A 25,510-nucleotide genomic window follows, 5' to 3' on the forward strand; every position below is an offset into this window, starting at 1 on the left:
CCCCCCCCCCCCCCCCCCCCCCCCCTCCCCCAAGTATGATTAACATTTGGCTGATGGTGGATTAATTCTTCTAACCTGTGCGGGCTTCCAAATCTGACACTAAATTCTAAATCAGACTATGCATTCGCACTTTATGAGTTACATCTGTCAATAAGGTTTATGGATGGTCGTTTTGCTGTTATGCAATAAAGTTAAAACTTTTGTTTGCACTAAATGTAGAACTCACGCTGGGTTTGGCTGTTTAGTTTTGGGTTTTTTTGTTCGTTTGTTTGTTTGTTTGTTTGTTTCAGAGACGGAAACTGTAGGCCATGCAAATGGCGACGTTAACGAGAATGTCAGAGTAGCTTCCCGAAAGAAAACAAACCCATTGTGACAAACTACGTTGCCAACAGATTAATTGGACTTTATATTAAAAGAAAGAATGAGCTTTTTTTGTATACTCCAATAAATAGTACAAGAAACCATGAACACATAGCATTTATCAGTCATCAAATAAACCAGGGCTAGAATTGTTTCTATGACATTCACATCGTTTTAGGCCAAAATGTCTCTGTGTTGTTGAGCCAAGAGTTAAGCACAGGAATCCTAAACTTGGCTGGAGATCTGACTTCACCCGCCAGGTTTTGTATGGACACAGACAGGCGACTAAAGTCTCCCCAGTTTCTTTCAAATCACCTCAAAAGGACAACATCCCTTTACACGGGCGCAGATGGAAAGCTATAGAAGAACACTCTGCTCTGGAGGTCTGCGCACAGCTTCCTCTCCTGCCCGATGGACCTCGTGCACAAAATCTAAATATATTTTTCAAAAGGACTACGATCTCCGAACTCAAAACTCTGCGGAACGTGGAAGTCTTCCAAGGTATGTACAGCCAACTCTTCACGATTCACCGCTGCTTCCAGCACCACGACGCACACCAGAAAACACACACACAAACAAGTGTAGAATGTCCAAAAATAAGAACCACAAACATGCTGTCATGTTTTGAGACCCAATATATTATTTTGACCATTTCCATTTTGTTTTCTAGATTTTGTTGTCCTTTACACCAACCTCTAATGCGCTGCGAGGCGTGCGTAATCGCGCGTAAAATACCGCTGGCGGACGCTGGAGCCGCATGTGACGCTCATTCTGACACGTCATCGTTTCAGTGCTAACAAGGTCAATCATGACATTTTTTGCTCTAGGAAATGTGCATTGCATCAAACAAAGCTTTCCTACATAATCTGACAACAAGCGTCAGCTAATTGCATGAATTGTGATCTGAAATATGCAAATGACGCTTCAGCAGTCCCGCTCTGCGCCTCGTCTGAAGGACAGAGCAGCAGCTTGCACACGCTTCAGTCGCTTTGACAGAATAAAAACAAGAATTCAACGAATCAACTGTGTTGACCTTGTCCAATAAGGCAGAGATTTGAGATACAACCCGTTTGTATTCCCTGTTTTTAAAAAAAGAAGACATAAATGTGAGCAGTAAGAGTTGGGAAGTCTTTTGCAGACAAAATATTCAGCATTTAAATAAATGAATCGCATCAATAAACACAGGGTCAAGATTTTCAAATAGATCATAATTTCTTTATTATTCAAAGATGACATTTACAAATTTCACTTGGCAGTGTTTGGGGTGTTCTGTAGAAATAATGCAAACCTTTGAATTCAGCATACATTTGCATTCACAGTCGACGTTCACACACTCTGTCGCTTGGCCCATCTGTGCGTTCCTCTCAGTTTCGGCTCGGTTTCAGCATAGAATCATTTTCTGCACTGTGTGTTTATATGATCAGAAGAACTATTCACACAAGATATTTTCAGCACCTGCACCCACAGAAACACACACATACACACACACACACACACACACACACACACACTGCACTGCCACGGCACAGAGCCAGCTCCTTTTGATACCTCACTCTTCACACTTACATAATGTAGCTTATGGCAAGAGGCGCAATCCAAAACATTATTTAAGCAAAGTGTGTGGGTCAGGCATATTTTTAGGCCTGGAGCTGCTGAGAAAACAGCCTGTATCATCCTGAGCCTCAGCACAGAGCTGAATGGTTCTGACTGCTCATAAAGTCCCATTGTCACGTGCGCAGCAAGTCTTTGTAGTGCAGATTTAGACCATATGGCCAGGCCATGTGACAAGGTGATATTTATGGTCGCTGTTTTTGTATTTCATGCCTATCAGGATCCACAGGCAGGGCTGAGGTGGGAAAGGTGGTCCATCTAGCTCAATATTGAATCAAGAGCAGCGCTTCAGTTGATTGATACAAGCCTTGCTGCTGGCGTTGCTTGTTAAAGCGTTTTAAATATCAACCCAAGTCTCTGTGGGAGCTCACCTTAATTCAAAAACTCCAAAGGACTGAAGCTAAACGAAAGCTCTGCGGAGATTCGGATCTAAGCGTTCTCCACGTCTGTCTGGTCGCGCGGACTGTCAGCATTGGTGTTCACGCTCTCTGATAACTTGGTTTGTGAGAAGTGAGGGTGTGGGTGGAGTAAACGGGATATACCTTACTTTAATGGATGGCACAAGGCATCACTGGCCCCTGAATCTGTCAGGATCGTTTTAACGTGAGTCTGGATCATTAAAACTTGGGGATCTGCATACGTGCTAGTCGTCAAAACACCCATATGCTGCCATGGAGAGTCACCTGGGGCGCTCAGACATGAGTTTCACGTGGAGTTAGAGCTAAGATTACAAACCAGCAGCTAAAAAAAAGTGCATCCACACATGCTGTCAAGGGAAAGGGGCGTAGATGCAGCCGACTCGGGCTGACTGGCACGTTGCGCAATTTCATGTAATATAGGTTTTGTCGACATGCTTGTGATGACTTTATTATTTCTGTTAGACAGAAAAGGCCACTGTGATACGAAAAGGCCTCAAACCAAGCAAAAGGTCTTGAAATATCACCCCATCGTTTAACAAAGAGGGGCATGATATCAATTAATCAGCCCTTTTTAATTGCGTTAAATGCGGGTTCCGCTTGAGTTGGCAAAAGTCTCAGCTCATAAATACGGAATGCTCCAGAGAAGGATAATGTCTTTGGATGGAATGCTTCTGAGTTAATCTGATCATTTTTAACCGTTATTCAGCAGCAACAGAGCAGCGAGCAGGTGATTATCGTGTGGGCCTCACACCTACCTCGTGTGCACTGACATGAACTGCGGTGAATAACGGAAGCCAAGCGGTGCTGACAGCAAAAGGTCAAAGTCACCGCTGACCTTGATGAAAAATGGTGCACTTGGCTGCCCAGAAAATGGCCCCCACCTGCATCCAAGACATTCATCCATCTTTATTTATCCGCATGTACCTGCTCAGGGTCACACGGCCCTGGAGCCTTTCCCCGTGCTCACGTCGACAGAGACAGGAAATATTCCGGAAACTCTGGCATTTCCTCTTCCAGCTTGACCTGCGTGACTTTCAGCTACTGAGTAAAGATAAAAAGCAGCAATGACACGGCACAAACTTCATCAGAGACAGTTCTGAAGGCTGAAATGTTGTCTTGAACCTCTCAAAAAACAAGTGACTATATAATAGGTAGAAGATCACAGTTGAACATTGCTAACTACAAAATGGCAACAGGTGTGGGGAAAAAACAAACTTAGCAGCCGTGTAATTGCTTGACAGGCGATGCAAAACACAGACACAGTCACCCTGAGCGCTGCTGCATTCAACCAGTGTTGTGTGCAGACTAATGGCTTCATCAGCTGCTCAGATATTGTCAAACAATCACAACATTCCAAATTAAATCCCTAATAGGTTGAAAATTGCAGCCCATTACAGTATTATGAAAATAACCAGTTTGTGGGAAATATGAATCAATCTAAATTACAGAGAACAAAACATCTAAATCTACACCTGATTGTCTGGGAACATGATTGTAAAGTCATTAATCTAAGTATACCATTTTAAAAAATAACACAAACATAGTTAAGTCTCATTATAATCAGCAATTTTACAAAAAAAAACAAACCTGTTGTATTGGGCATTCATCCCGCAGGAATGCTAAAAATAAACCACACAGGCCTGATAAAACACTATCATTTCCCTGTCAGATGCTGCCATTAACTCAGCATTTACAATCAGCGGAGGAAAACAGCTGACCTTTGCTGGCATTCAGTGTTGCTGGTCTGAGTAAAACATCAAGTTCAGCTCAAGGTATTAGGATGATTGACCGACTATGGTTCAAATTATCATCAGATAACTTTCTAATTTTTGATCAGAAGCTAGTGACATGATGGGTTAAACCAACTACAGTCACTAGCTAAGCGCTGCACAGCTCTGAACACACAGCAGATGTTCCTCAGGGATACAAAACAATCAAAACTATAGCAGAGAAAGCTAGCCTGTGGTCTGCTGGAAACACCATAAACATGCTGTAGTACTACAAGAGGATAACATAAATAACTTTATTCTGCTGGCAGGCGCTCAAACACAGGTGTAGCAAAGTATGTGGAGGTAATGCAGGTAGTGGTTATTCATGAGAGTCACCATATATTTAGGATTTTAACCTCGGTGTAGCGCTAGTATTATGTTCATACCTTTAAATCCAAGTTCTTCTTGACTGTAAACCAGACGCACCATCTATCAAACAATCAGGTGGACGACTCTCATCAGCCGGGTCACCGCAGCACATAAATGTCACTGCAGACCGGCTGTTTGTCACCTCCTACTTTCCAGAACGCTCCCAATCCAGAGAGCGGGGCACAGTTAGCGCTTCATAAAGCGTCCTTACGAGCTTCAGTGTAAGTTTAAGGCAGCTCACAGTAGCTTTACAATCTGTCCATCGACGACTAACAACCTGACCGTGTGCTCCATCCACCGCCTGATTTAATTGGCCGCATTAATCTCGTGCGATCACCAGCCTTTATTGGTTTGTTCAGCTGTCGCGGAGCTCATGGCAGATCTGACTCTAAGCTGTGTTTCTCTGTCTCCAGAAAATACTATAGCTTTGATACGTGATTGAGATATTAAAGGAGGCATTAGAACACAACGGTGTACACTACAGCGTCGATATTGTCAACGTGCAGTCATCAATCATCCCGTCAGTTCACCTGCAGTGTAAAAACGGTGATCAGGCCTGCAGACAATCTGGGCCAACGGAGGATTAGAGGTTGGGAAAGGTAAGCATTTTAAAGATTTGTCACATTAAGTTGAGCCCCCACCACGCACCTCATTTTCCAGAGTGCATATTTTTTAGGGGGGGGGGGGGGGCAAGTGAAGCAGCAACATGAGAAAAAAACAACAAAAAACATCCAAAAATATAAAAATATATATGTTGCATAGATGAGCAGAAAGCTGAGTGCAGGCATCTCTCTAGCCCTGAAAATGTGTAGAGTGGCAGATAATGATCGCACTGTGGGAATCATCATCACACACACACACACACACACACACACACACACACACACAGTCTATGTTAGCTGCCATGAATATTCAAATGTATGGAAAGCAAACAGGATTGATCAAAAAGGGAAAGGAACTGAAACATTGAAATCATTACTTCCTTGATTGGGATTGATCACAACACAGATCTAAATCATGTAGAAGAGGTTACGAGAAAGTTACTATACCAACAAAAAATATGCCTAAAATGAAATATGTCGCAATAAACAAGAGAAGAGCCCTCGGGGCGTCCACGTAGGTGCACGTCGGCTGCCTCTGCAGCATCATTTCAGCACCTGATATCATTGTATCAGGTGAGCACTCTTTGTTCACGCTGACATTTGATTAATGATGCAATAGCAGCAGGTTTGAATTACATTTTCTGGTCTTAGAGCATCACCTGATATTCCAAATATTGACTCTGAGAGGAATCTAGAAGAGAATGGGAGGGAACTGGTGAAGTCAGCCAGAGCTGGAATCAGCAGATTGGCGTGTTTGTCCAACTTCCATACCGCCCTGGAGACACATAAATCTGTTTTCAACATCAGAAAAATGAAAAAGGAGAGTGTTACTAGTTACCTTCACTGTGTTGTGTCAACCACAGTGCTGAGCTGAAACAACTCCTCACTCCGAAACCTTCTTTATGCCGTTAAATGTGGAAATAGTCTTAACTTCTTATTGATTTCACAGTCTTTAAAGGTCAGCTGCATCTCACTCCCCGTCCATGATTCACTTCATTTATTTGTTATTACTGTGCGTGTTTGGATCAGTCAGATTTGCCATTAGATGCAGACGGCACGCTGCTGCAACTAAAAATACCTCCAGCCATTCATAACCAGATTAGAAGTCATACAGACCCTCATTCTCCTTGCACCAAGGACCCGTGCACGGCGGGACAATGACGAGGCTGAACAAAGTCAGGACAGAAACAAATGGAGCAGGTTTATAGCAAACATGGAATGCTCTATTACAGAACAGACTGACCTGAATAACAGGGGCTCTAATTAAAGATAAGCCACATTACATTATTAATGCAGCCCTGCTATATCAGGCCACCAGATACATCACACAGCTTTAGCATTAGCAACACAGGAGGAAAAAGTCTGGGATGCCTTTTTTGAAACGATTACGAGACTGGAGGGCGTTGCGAAAACATGGATTTTCTAATTCGATCAAGTCCACATTTGGATGTGATCTGATTTGGAATCCGGGTCAGAGGGAGTACTTTCTCAACACTCATCTCCAAAAGTGAAAATATTTTACATTCAACATCAGTCCTAAATGCTAAGGTTTCCCCTGCATATTTGAGGACTATAATGACATTTCGGTGTTGTTCTGGTCTGAACAAAGTTCAGATCTAAAGGGAAAATAAATATAAGAAAGAATCAAAAATAGATTAAATATTTTCAAAGGACAACGGAACAGCAATTAGAAGAAGATTGCACACAGGTCCCAAAGGGACAGCAGAGTTTCTGGATGGGTCAGACTGAACGTGAACATGGTACCGAGACACAGTGTCTCCACTTTACCCATCTGGCCACGTACGTAGTTAAGTGACCTCAAAGAATTTGGGCCTCTGTCTGCAAAGCAACCTGCCAACATCGCTGCAGAGACCCCACCAGCCCAGACCAATGTGCCCCTGACGATTGGATACAGAATTTCTCCCACTGACAACAGCTAATTTGAAATGCTGATAGGCGATATCTGGTTATATAAGCGGCAGGCGTATAGTCAACATCTATTAGAGTCGGGCAACCTCAAGTTTAACCCCCTGGTCAGTGCAGAGCAGGCCCGCCGAGATGACGGTAAATCCCACACGAGCCGGGATCAGGGGGGCGTCGCCTCCCGCATCGATCACTGTTATGTAAACTCCGGCTCGGCGCTCCGACATTAAAGCCTCCTCAGCTGTTGCCCTGCCCGGGCAGAGCCCGGACGCGTTTGAAAATGGCTGCCACAGATCTGGAAAGACCTCGTCTCCCGCTCCCTGCTCCCCTGCTTTTGAGGGACTGGATGCGTTTATGTGGAGTGACTGACGCTCGCTCCAAAGGGCCTGGGGGGTGCATTGCGCTCGGCAGGATTGTGTGCGGGTATGCGGCCGATCGGCACACGAGGATGAGCCGGGTTCACAGGCCGCACCGCCCGACATCCCCACATACATCTCATCTCCATTCATGCAAATAGTTTGATTCATAAATGTGCATGAGTTACTCGGTACTACGATGACGTAATGCCAATTGACACGCATGTACGCTCACGGAGATGACGGATTAATGAAGCATGAAGTCGGAAGAGAGACTGATGAGCGCAGATTGCTGCTAACAGCAACGTTTCCCTCTCTGCCTTTTACGGTATTCACCGATAACTGAGCAGCGATGTTTGTTTAGTAATGATGATGTGCATTAGATGGCCCTGCAGTGGCAGCAGATCTCATTATTTTGGTTCACCTGTGGACGCAGCAAAGAAAGCATCACCACAATCGCTGCTCGTTCTTCCTTTAAGTCGTTCTCTCAGCAGTCAGCACGAGACTGGAGGAAAATGGATGTGAGAATCATCAACCCCACTGATCAGGCTGGGAAGCCAAGACTTGGTCTTATTCTGTTGAAGCCAGAAGGTTGTTGGTTCAGTTACAGCCCGTGAACGGATGGTTGACATGTAGAATATAGATTCAGCAGCTGCATGAGGACGTGTGGGTGGACTGGACTCATGTTTGCAGCGATGATCAACCACGAAAACACGAAACGCCACAGAGCAATTTAACAATGTCCGGTATTTTCCAGTATTCATTTTTGGAATATTAGTAGCCAAAACTTCAACAATAAATCTCAGAACTGCTGTTGCATAGTTACATTATTGCTATATTACATGCAAGAAAGTTAAAATATAAACGCCCTCATTAGCACATTTGTTGCTTATTAAAAGCTAATTAGGATAATAATGATCAGCAGATAAAATTTGAAGGTCAACACGCATCCCTGTCGTTATGGTAACGGTTTCATCTGATCAGGTTTCAGCTACAGAACTGTAACTCATAGAACTTGCTCTCTTTGGCACACACACAGTCCCAGTGTTTCCGTTTCCCTTTTCATTTCATTTATGGAAGCTGAGTGGTTTTCAAATATTTATGATGCTTTCAGATGATTTGGCCATTTTGGCGAATATTTGTGGAATATTTAATATCTTGTGAAATCCTCCATATATTCACCCGCATTCATGACCAGTTTGAGCAGCGGTGCCGTTTTGTGGGTCGGTCAAGCACCATTTTCAGCTCCGTTAGTCAGTTTTAATGATTTAAAATGACCAAAACTTGTTGATGTCTGAAGCACTGGGGATAAACGGCTCATTTAAGTGGCTTAACTCATAAAAATCCAGGACTCTGTCCCATTTTGTGGATATTCTTTCATAAATCAGAGGATGAGCTGAGGAAAAAATGCTTCCTCACATTGTTTAAAAGAACATAAAAGGTGAAAATAGTGACCAAAGATACCTCCAAGGTTGAAAAAGAGCTTTATGGTTAAGGGACTATGCAGTTGAATTTTCCAAGGAGCTGCCTTTCACTGACGTCTGTCGGACTATGCAGAAACCACAATGTCCCTTTTTAGGGTTTTTTTTGTGAGTGTGTGTGTTTTACTTCTCTGGCCACTGACAGTAAATCCTTTCTTCCTCCAGCCAACTGCTGCTTTTATACAGTCATGGTTTTCTGCCTCTTCATTAGAGGTTCTGCAGCTGGCATATTTAAACTGATGGAAAATTCCTGAAGTTTTACTGTTAACAAATGGCTGGATTGTTGATTTTTCCTGCAGCCACAGTATCTCCCTGCATGGGTCATGAATCTCTTACACACACTGGTCTGCAGAAAATATGCAGTGTGTCAAATTTAAGCATCAGGGGAAGAATGAAACTGATAAACACGTGGACCTTTTGCTCGTCCGACACATTTTTCCTGGTTTTCGTGCCCTTGTAGCCACATCCTGACCCGAGTGACGTACATGAGAAGGCTATGATTGTTTTTATGAGTTATTTGATGCTATAAAATGGGACGGAACTGTGGAAAACTCCTTGAAATCCCAAAGCTTTACTGGTATTTGGAGGGGTGATTGCATTTGGTACCAGGGGAACAATAGCAATAAATACTTAATATCCCAATGTGGATGAATTTAGGTCAGGTGAACAATCTAAAATCCTGAGCAAGAACCTGTGTAACACCAGCCGTGCGATGCACATTTAACTGTTCACCATCGCTGGACGCTTCAGTCCTATCTTACCTCAAATATCCACAAAAACGACATTTGGCAGCTGAATCCAGGGGAGGTGTGTGCAGGCAGAGTCTGAGTTTTCAAGGCAGGAAGGGCGCCAGAGCAAAGTTTGAGGGCGAGAAGCTCCTGGCAGAGTCTGTGCGTTGGCACAAGGTCCCGAGGCGGGAGAGATGAGAGATTAACCCAGTAGAAACTTCAAACGTGAAGAAAAACCCTGGAAGGATATTCTTCGCTACAGAGCACAGCCAAAGCATTACCACATTAAGAGGAGAATAATCTGGCAACCCGAGCATTCAGAACCCGCCCTTGAATATCCAGCTTATCAAGATTGAAGACAGGCAGACCAAAGGAGGAGCCCTGCTTCGGTGGAGAACGATGCCATCCTCTCAGGACAACCTGGAGGACATTTGTGCAGTTGAGGGATTCCATGTCTAAAAACAATTAAAAAAAAAAAAAATGAAAATCCATCATTTCTTTTCAAACAATTGAATTGAAAATGGGACACATGAAGGATGATCTTATCCAAGCCCATATTCTGGCCGGTCCTTGGAGAAGCGTTGCTAAAGCGACGCAATCTGAAATTTCTCCTCCCAAACTCGAATCTTTCCAGAGATCCTGATCGGATGTTTCCCTCCGGTGCAGTGTGTCAGCATGTAGGCAGAGACGCGTTATTAGTTATCTCACTGTTTGCCTGACTGAGTTTCCTGTGAGCTAATTGGAGCCTTCCCATGTGTCACAGCTGAAAAAAAAACAAACCTCAATGTTTGTGGTTAAAAATAGGTGCAGCATTTCCTGCAGGAACATAAGTAGGATCCAATAAGACCCAACATTGCTTCCATGTCATGATGTCAACATTGGAAACTTCCACGAATGCAATCAAGGATAAATGTGAGACAAATATCTTTGACTCTAATTAAACATGCGAGGGGATTGCAGTGTGAAACAGGAAGTTAACCCAAGTCAGTGTTTGGAAAATAAACAAATTCTACAAACTATTGACTATATTTGGTAACCCCTGACAACAAGACAGTTACACAGGGACGGGAGTCGCATCAATTCCACCTGTTGGCAAATTTATAGTGAAACAGGTTCATTCTGAAAGGTTTGATGCGAGCACAGACAGGAATGAGAGGAAACTGGTTTTGTCAGAGGGGTTTACAGGGCAGCAGAAGGGCATTCATCTCATCACTTCCTGTTTGTGCTCTTGCCCTGAATTCAGACACTTGTCCTCACACCAGACTTTGAAGAGATGGCAGCATTATTGTCAGGTGAGCGCTTCTCTCGTTTGGGGCTGTTGTGTGGTTGTCAAACCGCCCTTCTCCCTCTGCATATGTCACACTTGATCAACCGGCCCCACGTAACATGGCTCCTTGAGCGCAGGCCCCTGCATTATGCTGGACACACACTCCCAGCGGATGGGTTGGAGGATGCAAAGCCTGTGTTTGGAGTAAATGTAATCTTTGCCATGACAAGAAAGAGTGGAAGCTCTGATAGAGGTTGTTCGTCTGTGGAAAATAATGGTGTTTGACCTTGTGTGGAGTAATGTGCTCCTACGTGTAAAGTTCCACGTGTGTGCCTGTGTGTGTGTGAACGTTGGCAGTTCCTGCAGTCCATTTCTTTATTTTTCCATGTCTCACCCGCGCTTTGGAAAATGTGTGTATTGCAGTGCTAAGTTTTTCCAAGGAGACCTCTGCCAAACAGCCCAGCTTCAGAAAAAAAGGAAACTTTCTTGTGATGCTCCAACTGCTGCATATTTTAGAGAGAAATTCGGGCAGTATAAAAGGCCCCTCCTGATATGCCTCACCGTACGGGGCCTGGGCCGTCGCCCTTTATTTTTGAGTGGAACAGCTGGGAAGCAGGACTGAATTATGCATTATGCTGTGGATATTACACCGTGTCTGTTTAAATGCACCTCATGTCCCCTCTGCTCGGGCCCTTCGCGGATCCTCGGCCGGGTGTGAAGAGCGAGAGAAGCAAACCTACAAACAGAAGCAATCTCAGTTAAAAGGATTTGCCTCCGGAGGCACTTGAGACACAGATTTGAAAGATTTATGCACATTTTGCAGGCAAAGAGCAATAAGCACCCTTCTACAAGAATGCAAACCATTGCATATGGAAATTCAAGTTCTTTACTGGTTCAAACGTCCTCCAAAAAAGCCCCAGTGCCTTTGACTCAAGCTACCAGGATGACCTCCAGTGACACTGGCACCCATGAGCACTGTTAGCATTAGCCCCCGCTGACAGGTCCATGTAAACAGCCCGGTCGAGGATTTAAACCATTAAAGTTCAGTCATTTATGTTGGGTTTTTAAAGCCATTGAAGCTTACCAGAGTGGTTTATCTTTACTTACTAATCATTTACCCCTAGAGATAAATAAAAAGAGCAAAATAACAAACTATGACAAATTTCTAATGAAAACCTGTTTTGACCATCTGGGAAAGTGGCCCATAATCAGGCTGATAATCAAGCAATTTCATACTGTCGCAATTAACCTTGAGTGTCTAATTAATTAATATGGGCCATTTTTGTCCACCATCCTTATCAGTTTGCAAAAACAGCCCCGTCCTGCTGCCTCTTTCACCTCCCGTTAATGAAATCTGAACGGTTCAATCAGCTGCCTGCACTGTTTTCACAGCAAAAGGAAAATCATCACAATCTTCTGTTTACTATTTACAGAGATAAATTAAGAACTCGCAGCTTGCGCGGAGGCTGTTTTTCAGCCCAAAAAGCCTATTTACGCAAGCCTCAAGACTACACTCTATAATTAAAAATGATTTCAGTCTTGTTGAAAGCTTCATCGTTGTGCTACATCCTAAACATTCCGACCCGTTTCTATAATATCATTCACGATAACATATTTAGTCAAAGGCAAGGGGAGAGGACGGGTGTAATTACAGAAAACACATCTGCAAATCAAATTTAATATTTGAAAGAAGAGCCAGTTGAGAGTGGGGCAAAGAGACTGTAGACTTTGATGAGCGGGATCTTCATGAGAGAAAAAACGTGCACTTCCATAAAACGCACGTTCCTGTGCACGGAATCTCATCAACCCAGGCTGGATCTAAAGCAGGAAAGCTGTGTGAAAATGTGCAGATCTGACACTGGGGATGTGATGGGAGCAGCATGGTGATTGATTATCCTCCGCTCACACAACCGAGGGGAAAAAAACCTGCAATTACCAAAATCTGATCCTGTCGTCTGATTCATAAAGAACTAAAGAGGAAAGTTTTCCAATGAGCATGACCTGTTCCCTGGAAACATCCTACAAACCAGCACCTTGATGCATCGCTCATACACATCAATGCACATGCACGAGAATCCGCATGTGATCAGGCGGTGTGTAGGGGACATAGCTGCGGTGGATCCTGGACGCCATCTTTCAGTCCGCCGGCCAAAATAACCCCCCTGGAGTCTCCGCGGAGCCGCAACGCTGTTAAAAATAACTGCTTAATCTGCAACAGATTGATGCATTTAATGGTAAAAGTTTTTTTAAAGTGCTCGTTATGCATCCCCAAGAGGAGCTCTAAAGGCCACCGCAGCAGCTGTAGTTGGCAGCAGCTGTGGTTATTTCTGGTGATATGTTGATGTTTGCCTTCAGATTTTGGCCACAGGTTTCTTTGTTGGTTTCTTGTAGTCGTCAGATGAGATCATTTGTGGCTCTGCTCTCGCTGGAGCTGTAATATCTGTGGAACAGTCACCCTTTGCCTCTGAAGGTGAGGGGAGGGATGAATAAAATCCTCCTCCCTGCGGTTACTGATATGACTGAAGCTAATTTTAGCTTCGACGTGCAACCGTGGCCGTGCGCTCGGCTCCCTCTTAACACTTTAATACTCACCCTTCTACCCTGCCAAATGCATCCGAACCAAACAGGTGAGCGGGGGGGTCACATCACGTTTACGCCGGGTGTTTGTGCAGACAATGCAACCAGTTGTAGCTGCGCACACGCGGTCCCACGTGATGGCCAGAAATACATCTCCTCAGACTGGCATGAGTGATAGCAGGAAACATTCCCCTTCATCTTCATCAAGACGCATGACCACAGTTTAGCATTTAGGAAAGGAGAAATTACTTTCACAAGGGGAGCCAGTTGGAGAGCAGACGTAGGAAAGGAGCCATCTGGGAAGGCGCCAGGACTTGAGGGAAAGCCCTGCTACAGCTTTGAGTCCGTCTCAAAACAGATGTTGGTTGTCATGTTTCCTTCGCAGATGTCAGAACCTGCGCCTAAACTCTATTTCCAGCTTGATTTTTGAAATAGTTTCCACTGACAGATAACTAAGGCCGCTGCGAGGGACCGCTAAAGAATAACGGCTGCACAGCTCATCAAGATTTCCTCGAGGGAGGAAAAAAATGAGGATCTCTGAAGGCAGAACGATGAATTAATTTAGTTGTCTGACAAGAATTAGCATGAGCGCAGCGACGGGGAAAACGCGGCCACGGCGTCGCTGGAAAGGATGGTTGGAGGTTGTACTCCGGTGGGTCTCTTTAGCGCGACATAATTGCCCGCCACTGCTCAACTACAACAAGTGAATAAGAATAAGTTCATTAAGTACCAAGAGGCCACTATAACACTTAGTTCCTGTCAGACCAGCAGACGGATCCGATAAGGGTTTGAGGGCGGCGAGCGTGTGCTGAGATCCGAGCGTGTGCGCTGCTTCCCTGCCCTCCACGGCTGAAGTGTTTATTTGTTTAATTGAGCTGCGATGTGATCACGCACGACTGGGATGGAGCAGGTGACGAGCGGGCCGTCTGACACGGTTTCCCCCAGGTCGTCTGATGCACCAGCGGCTGCTGCTTGGCTTCAAAAACAGCCTTTTCTGCCAGGAAGAAGATTTAAAACGGAGGTTTCGTTTAGGAACATTGTGAGGAGGTTGTGGTTCATGACAACGATGAACATCTGGAGGACGGCCGGATCGACCCCATCACACTAGAAAACTGCCTCGTGGCCTGTTTACTATTAATGTTTGAATGTTCACACTCTCCAGAAGTGGCCTCACAGTTGTTGCAGGGAAATTATTGTAATATCCTCTAATCAGCCGAATAGGCCAAACTCAATCCCAGAGGATTATTTGCTCTAAATAAAATTGTTTTTTATTTAGTCTCTACTTTGAGGGGACGGATTCCGAGCCACACGTAGGTTTTGGTGCTCGGCGGCGCGAACGGCAGGCATCTGGATGTGTTGTTGGAGCGGCTGTGGGCGTTTCATTAAGTCGCTGTTGAAGAGAACATGTGAGAAATGCCTGCAGCAGCGAGCGGTGAGGAGGCTGGTCGGAGGTGGTACATTGTGACTGAGGGGGATGAGCAGATAATGACCCTTTCCATTGTGCTCCCACTGTACTTTTTGTTCGCACAAATTACGAAGTTGCGCAAAACGTGCGTCGGCTGAAATTTCCACGGCGACACGTTGAAATAACACAATGGCTGGACACCGGAGCGAAACAGAAAATGAAAGATAAATCCCATCAATTCAAATCCATAACGTTCTAATATATGAAATCATTCTAAAAGGGTGTTGCGTAACAGCCATCAGGACTGTGGGGAGACGTCTAACAAAACAAAAACTGACTCATAAAACCATTGAGACTGAGGCCACAGTCGCAGGGGACAAAACACGCTAACATGCCCGCGGTGGCATCGCGGCGTGCAGCTTCTTAGTCAGTAACAATGTCGGCCATGTTAGCGCGCTGACATTTGTCAGTTTGGGGCTGGCGACCGTGACTACATTTAGTCTGGAGTTAATATTCATTTTCACAAGCAAATCTTTAAAATTTGCCTTAAAAATCAAGGACTTGTTAGCAAACATTGGTCTAATTGGTCGAGATGTGTACAGCTGCTCTTTACGTGCTGGGTGTTAATCCCACAAAAAGCAGCACCAGATGCAGATCGAGCCGCGTGTTTAAGGCTTCAGAGAATCTTCTGAATTCTTCACCCTGCCAGGCTGTTCTGGGGCTGCGATGTTCCCTGAGAGCGGCTGTCTGCTTTCATCCTCATCACAAAGAGGATTATTAAACCTATAGATCTTGTCGCTGCTGACATTGAAGCTGTGATTCCGCTTCCCGTTACTTGTGTCATGCTCCTCAGTTATATAAGAGATGAGGCGTACATGTTGGACTTGCTCAACAGCAAACTACTGTTGGACTCACAACTTTATGGCTGCGCCGGTTCACGGCCCGCATGAGCGATGGTCTTATGAGGCGGACCATCGTGGAACCGAGGATCCAAACCGCAGCACCTCCCCCTCCGACACAAACAAAAAACACACCTGAGAACTAGCTTACAGCTTGCCTTCGCTGAGAATCCTGCCCAGACGAACAGCACCCCACAAACAGAAACACCCCCCCCCAACGGAAAAGTGCTGACATAGAGCACAGTGGTGGGGCTGAAACCCCCCGGTGAACACTGCTGCACATACCCCCAATCCTGGCCTGTATATTTATAGTCCATGGTGTGTTCATCTGTGTATGTTTGTATGTGCGAGACGAGGAAAGCAAGTGTGTGGATCTGAGAGCCCTGCAGGGGTGTGAGGCAAGACGCAGCAAGAGGCAGAAAATCCCCCGCTGCCTTTGGATTAGTGTCAGCAAGCAGGAAGCCCAGCACCATGCTACATGTGCACTATCCTAAAGTCGGCCCCTGCGGGAGAATTTTATACAATTTTTATCTCTACGCAGGTTTGGGGCACAAACGTCCACACGGATTCAGCGGCGGCGTCGACGTAGCCTCGAGCTGACGTGACGTCGCGTTAGCTGTGCGATTAGGTTCATTTGTGGAAACTTCCCTCGAGATGTTGCGTCAAGTGGCATTAATGCAACACACAAATTAACTTATTTGTCCATGTTTAGAGGGGAAAACTGTGTAAATGTAAAGCTTCTGTGCAGTTAGAGCAGCATCTGTATCCACCAAATACGGTGTCAAATGTGGGAGGGTTAGGAGGAATATTACGTACACAAAATATAATATATTAGCTCTGTATGATTCAAATGTACATCTCTGTGCTTGGTTGATTGCAACGTGTCGTTCTGCAGCAGTTTCGATGGTAAACCCAAGGCGGAGGAGGCGCCGGCCGCTCTATAACAGGTGATCTGCCTGTAATTCAGCGTTCCTGTGTCCCAGATCAGAGGAAGATTTAGACGAGAGCATTAGCAAATGCTCCGTTGTCAGAGAGGATATTCTCCAGGGAGGAAGAGCTTAAGTGCGGACTGTCAGAACCGCACAGTTTAAGTAAAAACAAATGACTGAGCACACATGGATCACAGGCCTGCGTTTGGAGATGACACGCATTAATTGCACATTATAAACTGCACAGCAGAAACGTTTGGGGAGGAAAAGGGGTGGTCGTGAGGGGAAAGGTGTTGAGACATCACTCACTGATGACACATTTGTCCTTAAGGTGCCGCAGAAGCTGCAAGGTTGATGTTCAGCCAACGGTGACAAATAACAGGAGGCCGTTATGTCTCATTTACCAACGTGACTCAGCAGTAATAGTATTTACAGTCATATCCTCACCTGAACTTCTGATATTACTGCTCCATGTGGGAAACTCATCCGCGTCAGCACATTCCTGCAGGGTCCGGGTGGACAAAACTTTGTGCTGGTTCACCACCGGAGCCAGAGGTGCAGTGTGAGTTGTGCTGCATAAATCTCATAATCGCTGTGCCAGGAGGTGTATATATATATATATATATATACACCTGTAGATAAACTGGAAACACGCTCCTGTAAATCAAATGCCAGTCTGAGGTGTCGGCTTCATCCGTTACCGAGGGTCACCTCTCTGAGTGGAGACATAAAAACATCAAAGCATCTGTCTCTTTTTCAATACACAGATGTGGATATTTATAGCGTCTGTGTTGGTTGTGATGGCAATTCATCACTTATCACACCTGCAGCAGCTCACACTTTGTGTTTTCAGAAGGAAAGGAGGAACTATCACCTGGAAATATCGATATAGGAGAACCTAATATGCGTTCCAAGGGTGAATATATGTGGATAAACTAAAGTTTTCCACTGCACAGATGCAAGACACATCCACAGAAAAAGGCGGGCTCCGCTAAATTCAATGCTATCGCTAACCAGCAGGGTGGTGGCTCAACCCGTGAACACACTCATGGGTTTAGAGGATCCTGGAAGATCCTCTTCTGAAACATGCAGCTAGCCAAAACCAGCCTCTGATGCAAAACACCCGCCCAAGAATGACAAGTCTGAAATCATGAATCAACGTACGCTCACTGGGAGATAATATACGTGTCAGGTATTGTATAAAACCTGTTCTTTTCCGGTCTCAACTGGCTGCTTCCTTACAAAACTGTAATGATTTTAAATCAGGGGCGATGGAGGAAAAACAGCCCCCGGGCTTGGTGAGCAGGTGTTTTTGTCGAACAGGTTTAATGCGCTGCTCTTGGATTAGTTTGGGGGAAAGTAGTGCTTTAAAGTGACAGGATGTGGAATAAATGAAGTTCTGCCGGCAGGACTAAAAACAAACCTGCTGTTGGGTCGGCCAGCGTTCCGGACTTCTGCCGATTCTTCTGTCCTTCAGACGGCACCAGCGAGCGGGGCAAGAGAATACCAAAGGAAAGGGCAGTGTCCCCCAATGCTAAAGACTAGAGCCCAGGTCGAGGGCCCTCACACCATACTTGGCTCGGCCTGCTGCGTCCCAGCGAGGCCCCCGCTCCCCTCCAGCTGCAGGCTGCCGACTTTCCGCTGCACACAAACACACAGGAGCTGTTTTTATTCAAACACCTGAGAAAGCAGGACCGAGCGCGATCACAGAGCGCTCCGGCGTGCACAGCTAGCCTCGTTTGGTTCCCTCAGAGTGACATTTTAACCTCAGAGGTAAATAAGTGCGAGCTGACAGTCCCTGAACTATCCTCTAACGTCACACATCCTCTGCTGCACCTTCCAACCTTCCCTCAGCGCTTCCACCCGCTTTAATATTGGATTTTCTCTGCGTCTTCCCTGGATTACTGATAAATAGCGTATTCAATGTAAATAGAGGACAAACTACCTGGGTGTGTTGATGTCTTGCACACTGAACAAAGTCCAAAATGCAAACAGGCGGGGGTTTAGCTGGAGGGACTTAATCAGAGAATTAGAGAGGAACACTCAGAATGCTTGTGGTAATTGCACTGTGCCCGCTGCAGCTATTATTACATACAGAAGGTCTGCAACTCCAGAGAGACCGTGGAAATCCTGAAATTATCGAGGTGGAGAATTATACAACAGCTGCTCCGTTAAAAGAGAACGCTCGTCTCTAATAGTCTGCATCTTAATAAGCATAAACAGCCAGGACACCGAGCAGTTACTCTACCAAATGTTTTGCCCTACAGGGGGGAGGCAGAATAACATAAACACATCACAGAGAGGGAATGAAGGCAGCGGCGCGGACACCGCTCCAGAGATGGGGGGGGCATGGCTGAAAGCCACTTACAGCACTCGTCAACCTTTTTTGATTTATCTGCGGTGTCACTGTTTCTCTGAGAACATGTTTGCTTTCCAATAATGCATGATGATGAATCGTTTTGGACGTTTTTTTTGCTAGTATTTATTTAACCTGTGCACATAAGTCCCCTTTGAAAATAAACAAAGCAATGCTGCGAGGGTTTCTCACAAATACGCTTCTTGTCTTCCACTTTTGGATCAAGATTGATGTAGAACTGGCGCCATCCACATGTATGAGCCACTTTCCCCTCTTTCAGATTTAAACCAGACGCGTGTAGAAATGCAACGCTGCTTAAATATTAATGACAATGTTACTACGCTTCTTTTTTTAGCTCTGCGTCTGGGTTCATTGCTTCGTGTCAGAGGGCAATTTGTTGCATTAATTCCCTTGTCTCTGCGTTGCAGCGCTGCCAGGAGAGGGATCGCCCCCCCCCCACTCTGGAAAAACTGCAGAGAGCAACAGAAAAACACAGCGAGCGAAGCCTGAGCAACAGCAACAGCTGAGCAGGGATGGGAGCTCCTGCCTGGCGTCAGTACGTTAACTCCTGACGGGATTAAGACTGTAAAATGAGTAAGTCACGGCCCAAAATGAATGCCTTAATTATTACATATACAGATGTAAGTGATAAAACTACGAGACTTAAAAAGGAAAAAAAAAAAAAAAAAAAAAAAGCTCAAAGATGTTTATGTGAAAAAAGTGTCTTGTAAGGAACAGACGTGAATATTTTACTATGATAGAGATAATGTCCGGTTGTAACGTCGACATCATATTTAGTCGGGTCGGCCTCGTAGGTGTTCCTAAATGGTGAGTTTGCTCTCTGCTAATCTGCAGTCAGCAGCGCGACTTAATCTATTTTTATCCTGTTTCATACTGTCAACCAAACCGAGGCCGGCCTGAGCGGGTGGCTCCGACGCCGGTGAGGTCACAGCGTGTCACACGACATGAAAATCTTCACTCATCGAGAGTTGGGAGAGAAACAAGACTGGCTCAATGCAACACATCAACATATAGATTCAAAATCTCCGTCATTAAGCTCCACTTACACTAAAACGAAGATGTCAGGCACATAAACCTCATAAATATCAGCCGCTCTCATTTTCTATCAGTGGATAAGAGCAGGTGAATCTCGCCGGGCCTCCGCCGACCCACAATCATCCGTCTAAAGATGAAATATCTTAGGTTTTTTGTCTCAGATGCAAATTTAGCGCTGACCAGCTGCTTTGTCGATATGTTTTCACTTTGACTTTAACTGTATGCAAAAGTAACATGGACGTGTGTTATATATTTTTTTAAACCTAGCCTTGATAATTACATAACCAAAGGTGATACCTTGAGTTTATTGTATGTTGTGGACTTCTGGAAAATGTTGTGATATAGATGCACACTGAATAGAAAAAAAAAAATGTAAATAGAAATTTATACCTGTGTGTCCTGAGACGTGTTGAAGTAATTTCAGACTCTTTATTGGACTGTTAGAAGCATCGAGCATCGTCATCGTCTGTGTTTGTCCTTAAAAAACCCCAAACCCATTCATCCTCTCATTGTTGCAAATGCTGCTCCAACATTCTTCAGGTTCATCAGGTTTCTTTCTCATCTTTTCCACCGTTTTGCCCCTTTAACGTCCACCCACGCATCGATTGGTGAAACACACGTTGACATTTAGGGTGCCAGGTGTGCTGCCTGTCTTAAAACGGCCATGTTGCCATGTCCACACACACGCCAGTGGGTTTTTAGGTTTGGGACATAGTTACATCACAGAACTCCATCAGGGGAGTGTTTAATTTTCTTGTATTTTCCTTAAAAATGGCACAGAATCATTGAAAAGCTCCCAACATTTCTTTCTTATAATTCATATCATTATAAAAACCACATTATATTAAATCTGTAATTACCTCAAATAGTATTTTTTTAAGACAGCTCACTGAAGATTTAAGACGGTAAATCAAATAATCTATGTAGGTATAACAGAATGAAAAGTATCATTTAGGTAGGAGAGTAATACGCCAATATTCACATAAGTCTTGGGACATACTTTCCTCCCAGAAGGTGGGTCTCTGAACACAGTTAGTGGGCTATCAGTGGGAGAATATTTCACGCAGCTCTGCCTCGTGAAGTTTCACACATCATTGGCCGATAGACGGTCCGACAGATGGCAAAAACCAAGCAGCAGAGTGAGATCTGTGGGTCAGAAGTGCGTGTATGCAGCGGGGAACATGTCATCTGATGTTCCAGGGCAAATATCGGACAAAAGATTTCATGAAAAAAACAGGAGACAGTGAGGAGATAAAAGCCCCAAACGCGTCCTTTGTGTTGGACGTGTGAAGCTCCTGCACACTGCCCGGAAGATTACAGGGATGTTTTATCAGGTCAGCCAAAATTCGAATCCCTCAATTTTGGAAATTCAAGTCGCACATTTGGGTACAAACGGTGTTGCCCAGTAAGCAGAGGAATTTTAACCTGTCGGTAAAAACAAATTCTCTTTTACTTTTTCTGAAACTAATCTTGTCAGATTACGGAGCTCAGCTATTCCAAACAGCCTTGCGTCACTCTCCCAGATGCAGAACCTTCACACAAAACCGGCAACAGTCGATAGGAGTTGTCCCGCAACGTGTTTTTGGGAGACAAATTAATCTGCTTAGTGACAGTTCAGTTTCATCACAGGCAACCGCAGAAGATGCTAAGCCAAAGAGTGACGTGCCCGCAGGTTAGAAGAGAGAAGGAGCCTAAGAAGGGATCCTCGGGGCCGCCACGTCCAATCAAGCAGAACAAACAAGCACCAAAGGAGACAAAGACATCTGTTTAACAGGCCGGCTCTAACCCGTTTCCTTTATCTATGAATTAAAAACTATTTATTTGGGTTGTAGGCTGCAATCATGTGCAGTGCCAACCCAGAGCAGAGCTGTTGTCCCCTGCAGAATAAAGGTCAAAAAGCACATTTTAAAGCACTTTGCATATTAAATGTGTTGAAGTGAGACCGAATTAAAAGGTGATAAATGCTCAGGCATCATCAGATCTGATATCCATCTGGAGAACATACAGGTCATATTGAGTCTGACACCGGATGAGTGGAAAATAAAGAGAGATTTTAGCTGATTTTCCTTCTGATTAGTGACATTATCTCTTGTGATAAAACAGTTGTAATGTGCTAGAGTCTGGAGGAGATAACAAGTATTAATGAAGGAATGAAGGGGCTGTATTTGTACGGCGTACACGGACCGTCATAACCACAGATATACCTTTTTCTGAGGCCTAAACCACCGGAGAACTTTAAACTTGAATGCCACATATCAATAACCAACGATTCCTGCGATTTATCACGCAGCTCAGTGTGCATGAAGGGTTGTTAAGATGTGCTAAATTTAAGCTGCTTTTGACGCTGGCGGATTCGGCTGTCGCAAAATATCCCCGTGTAAATGACGTGCTGGGAGCCTGAGGACGTTCCTCTGTCCTCCGCTTCGATGCAAACAAAATTAATTTACCCCCCCAAAAAAGCAAATTAAATGGTTTTTAATATTTAATACTATCTCAGCTCCTGAACTGCAGGACGGAACGAGCTCGTTTGCTGCAGGTCATCTCAGGCTGAAGACACACTGGAGGAAAAACTATCAAATCAGGAACAAAAGGCCCCCTGCTGTGGTCCAGGCCGGCCGTTCCACTTCTCATTAGGAGAATTTAGTCTAAAACAGATCTGAGGCTGAACACCCTTTAGTCCGTGGGACAGGAAAAAAAAAACCGGAGCCATGAATCCTTGCTTTGCACCTTGGCACAGGAGGGTTTAGCATGACAGACCCGTACAGGATTAAAGAGAGCGCGCTCATGCCGCACGAGAATAAAAACAGTATTTGTTGTGACATCCACGGCGCTGGATATCTCCAGGAAGCCGTTTTATGTCCTAATCTCCTTATAAACCAAGTTTTTTTTCAACAGAACTACTGAAGGCTGATGCGGGTCGTGCTCCTTATGGCACCGGAGGCTTTTCAGGCGGTTCTGCACGGTCGGCCAACATGTTTACCTGGTCAGGTCGGAGGGTTGGTGAGACAGGGAACAAATGACAGACTTTTGGAGGATTCACACATTTCAGAAACGACAATGCGGAGTGAAATTGCATATTGTTGTTAAAAATGGGGTGACACCTCCAAGGCAGTCAGTCAGGAATGAGTTCTGTCATTCATTCATTCCTGAGTTATTTTCAATAAAAATTAAACAAGTGCTGTTGAACAAGTCCTTTTCTTTAAGACCTAACAATTCTCTGCTGAGGACATGAGGGCTGATGTCAAGTGAAGGACTTATAGTCATCAATGGTCTGTCAATCAGAAAATAAGCTTGTCCACTCAGGCAACGCTGACAACACAGCTACATACACGCTAGTGTGGTTATAAATAACAGCAGTAAACAATCACAGTCATGCATATCTGTGATCACATCGCCCGGAGAAGAGTGTCATTGAATAAAAGGACGTGGTCTCTGAGGACACGCCGATAGGGGACACTAATTACACCTGCCACTCTTCCTCAACAGCCGTGGTGGAATCAATAAGAGACCGTTGCAGATTGAGCAGCAACATTCAGGAGATTACCGAGGTCAAAGAGAAAAGTGCCAGGAACAGAAATAGTGAAGAGCAGAAGCATCAAAATGTCCAAAATAAGTTTGTTCCAAGCTGAAAATGTGCAAAAAAAAAAGTTTAGAATTTGCCTGCTGTGTCCATTATCTGACACTTTATTGAATAAAAGGTTTATTAACAACACAAAAAAGTCAAATGGATCAATAATAATATTCATAATTTGAACACTGGTTGCTGTCTTACTGGCACCCGCAGGAATTTGACGTCCTGCCCTGTAATGATGCCTGAGTGCTCTCCAACATTGTCACACTGAGGATAACATGTGCATTTGTATTTGCAGCTCATCATCTTTATGTTGACGTGCTTCAGTGCATTGAGCTCTCAGGGCTAGTGTTGATGCATCATGATTATCCTCTAACAGCGTTTTAAAAAACAAAGCACATTATAGGCACTGAGACTCGACGTCCTGGAGATGAAAAGGCCTATTCATGAATGAGCATTTCCTTAATTTCAGCTTAATTTAGGGTTGGCGGCCAGAAAAACAGGAGTGAGAAATTCATTCTTCGATAGATTTGAATGCAGATTAGCTGCCAAAGGCCGTGGTTCCGTTCAAGCCCGTCGTTAAAAGGTTAAATGTCTTGTCTACATCACTCATCATGTGTCATCTCGCCGGCAGACAGTTAAACGCTTTATACACGACCAGCAGACATGTTGCTGCATCTTTGCTGCGTCATTGCGGCAAAGATGGACGCCGTCATCAGCCCAAACCGCTTCTCTTTCATTCACGATGAGGGGACGGACGGTGCAACTTCATGGGTGTGTATGCTTACGATGCAAACGGCTCGTCTACCACTGCCTTGTCATTAATAAATAAAGATACACAACTCAGTCAATTCAATGGAAACCGCCACAGAGAACGTGTAAATGATTTCTGCAGTTAAGGTGTCGAGAAATATCCACGTGAATTTTGGCCAGCCTTGCTTTTATTCTGCATGATGCTTTGTTTTGAGAATAATGCATCCTAATCCAACTGTATTCTTTATCTGGAGGTGGTTCTCTCCTTTCTCTGTCTTTCCTCGCGTTTGACCTTGATTCTGCCCTTTTTTTGTTTGTTCTTTTTTTAATCTTTTTTGGAAAACCTTCCAACTTCCAGATTTTCTACATTCATAACATTTTGTAGACAGCAATATGAGATGTGATTGAAAATGGAGATGTGCAATGTTGATTAAATAAAATATAATATATTCAATAAAAATTCAGAAAACAAATGTTCTGGGTGCGATTATTGTGTGTGTGTGTGTGTGTGTGTGTGTGTGTGTGTGTGTGTGTGTGTGTGTGTGTGTGTGTGTGTGTGTGTGTGTTCTGGGATGTGCGGCAGTCGGCAAAATAAGTCTTTCATTCGAGTGCGTCAGCAGTATTAGTGTAAAAGAAAAACTTGGGAAAAAGTGTGAGCATCCTGCTCATCCACCCATCTTTGTTCAAACATGTGACCTTAGACCTTAGACTCAGGGCTGTTCCAGCAGAAATAATGTGCACACACACACACGCACACACAACCATTCACCAGGGCCAAGTTATGTCCTCCTGACTAAGTGTGAAAGTGGGAGAAAACGGCAGTAATCCCCCCCTCATTGGGAGCACATGGACGTTCTGGCAAGGAAAGGAATCCACAGCCCGGCACAGACGGACAGCTGTGCTAACCACTGCACCCATCCTGTGCCGAGCATCGAGGCTGGGTTTAAGTTTAAAACCCTCGCTGACAGACTGGATGCACTGCAGAATCTGGAAGACGTGCAAATGTTGAAGGAGGTAAAACTTGCAACACTCTGTTGTCAGCAAGGACATGAATCTGCAATATATGTCATCTATAGGTA

General features: G+C 44.6%; 1 long non-coding RNA gene across 1 annotated transcript; it reads left to right on the plus strand.

Moving 5' to 3' along the window:
* Positions 1 to 25: 25 nt before the first annotated feature.
* LOC105417267 (uncharacterized) lies at positions 26 to 23,286 on the plus strand. Its single transcript, XR_965019.2, has 3 exons — positions 26 to 861; positions 19,480 to 19,645; positions 23,003 to 23,286. It is a non-coding gene; the product is annotated as an uncharacterized lncRNA (long non-coding RNA).
* The last annotated feature ends 2,224 nt before the right edge of the window (positions 23,287 to 25,510 follow it).

Source organism: Takifugu rubripes, chromosome 13 (genome assembly GCF_901000725.2).
Source record: "Takifugu rubripes chromosome 13, fTakRub1.2, whole genome shotgun sequence".
Lineage (NCBI taxonomy): Eukaryota > Metazoa > Chordata > Actinopteri > Tetraodontiformes > Tetraodontidae > Takifugu > Takifugu rubripes.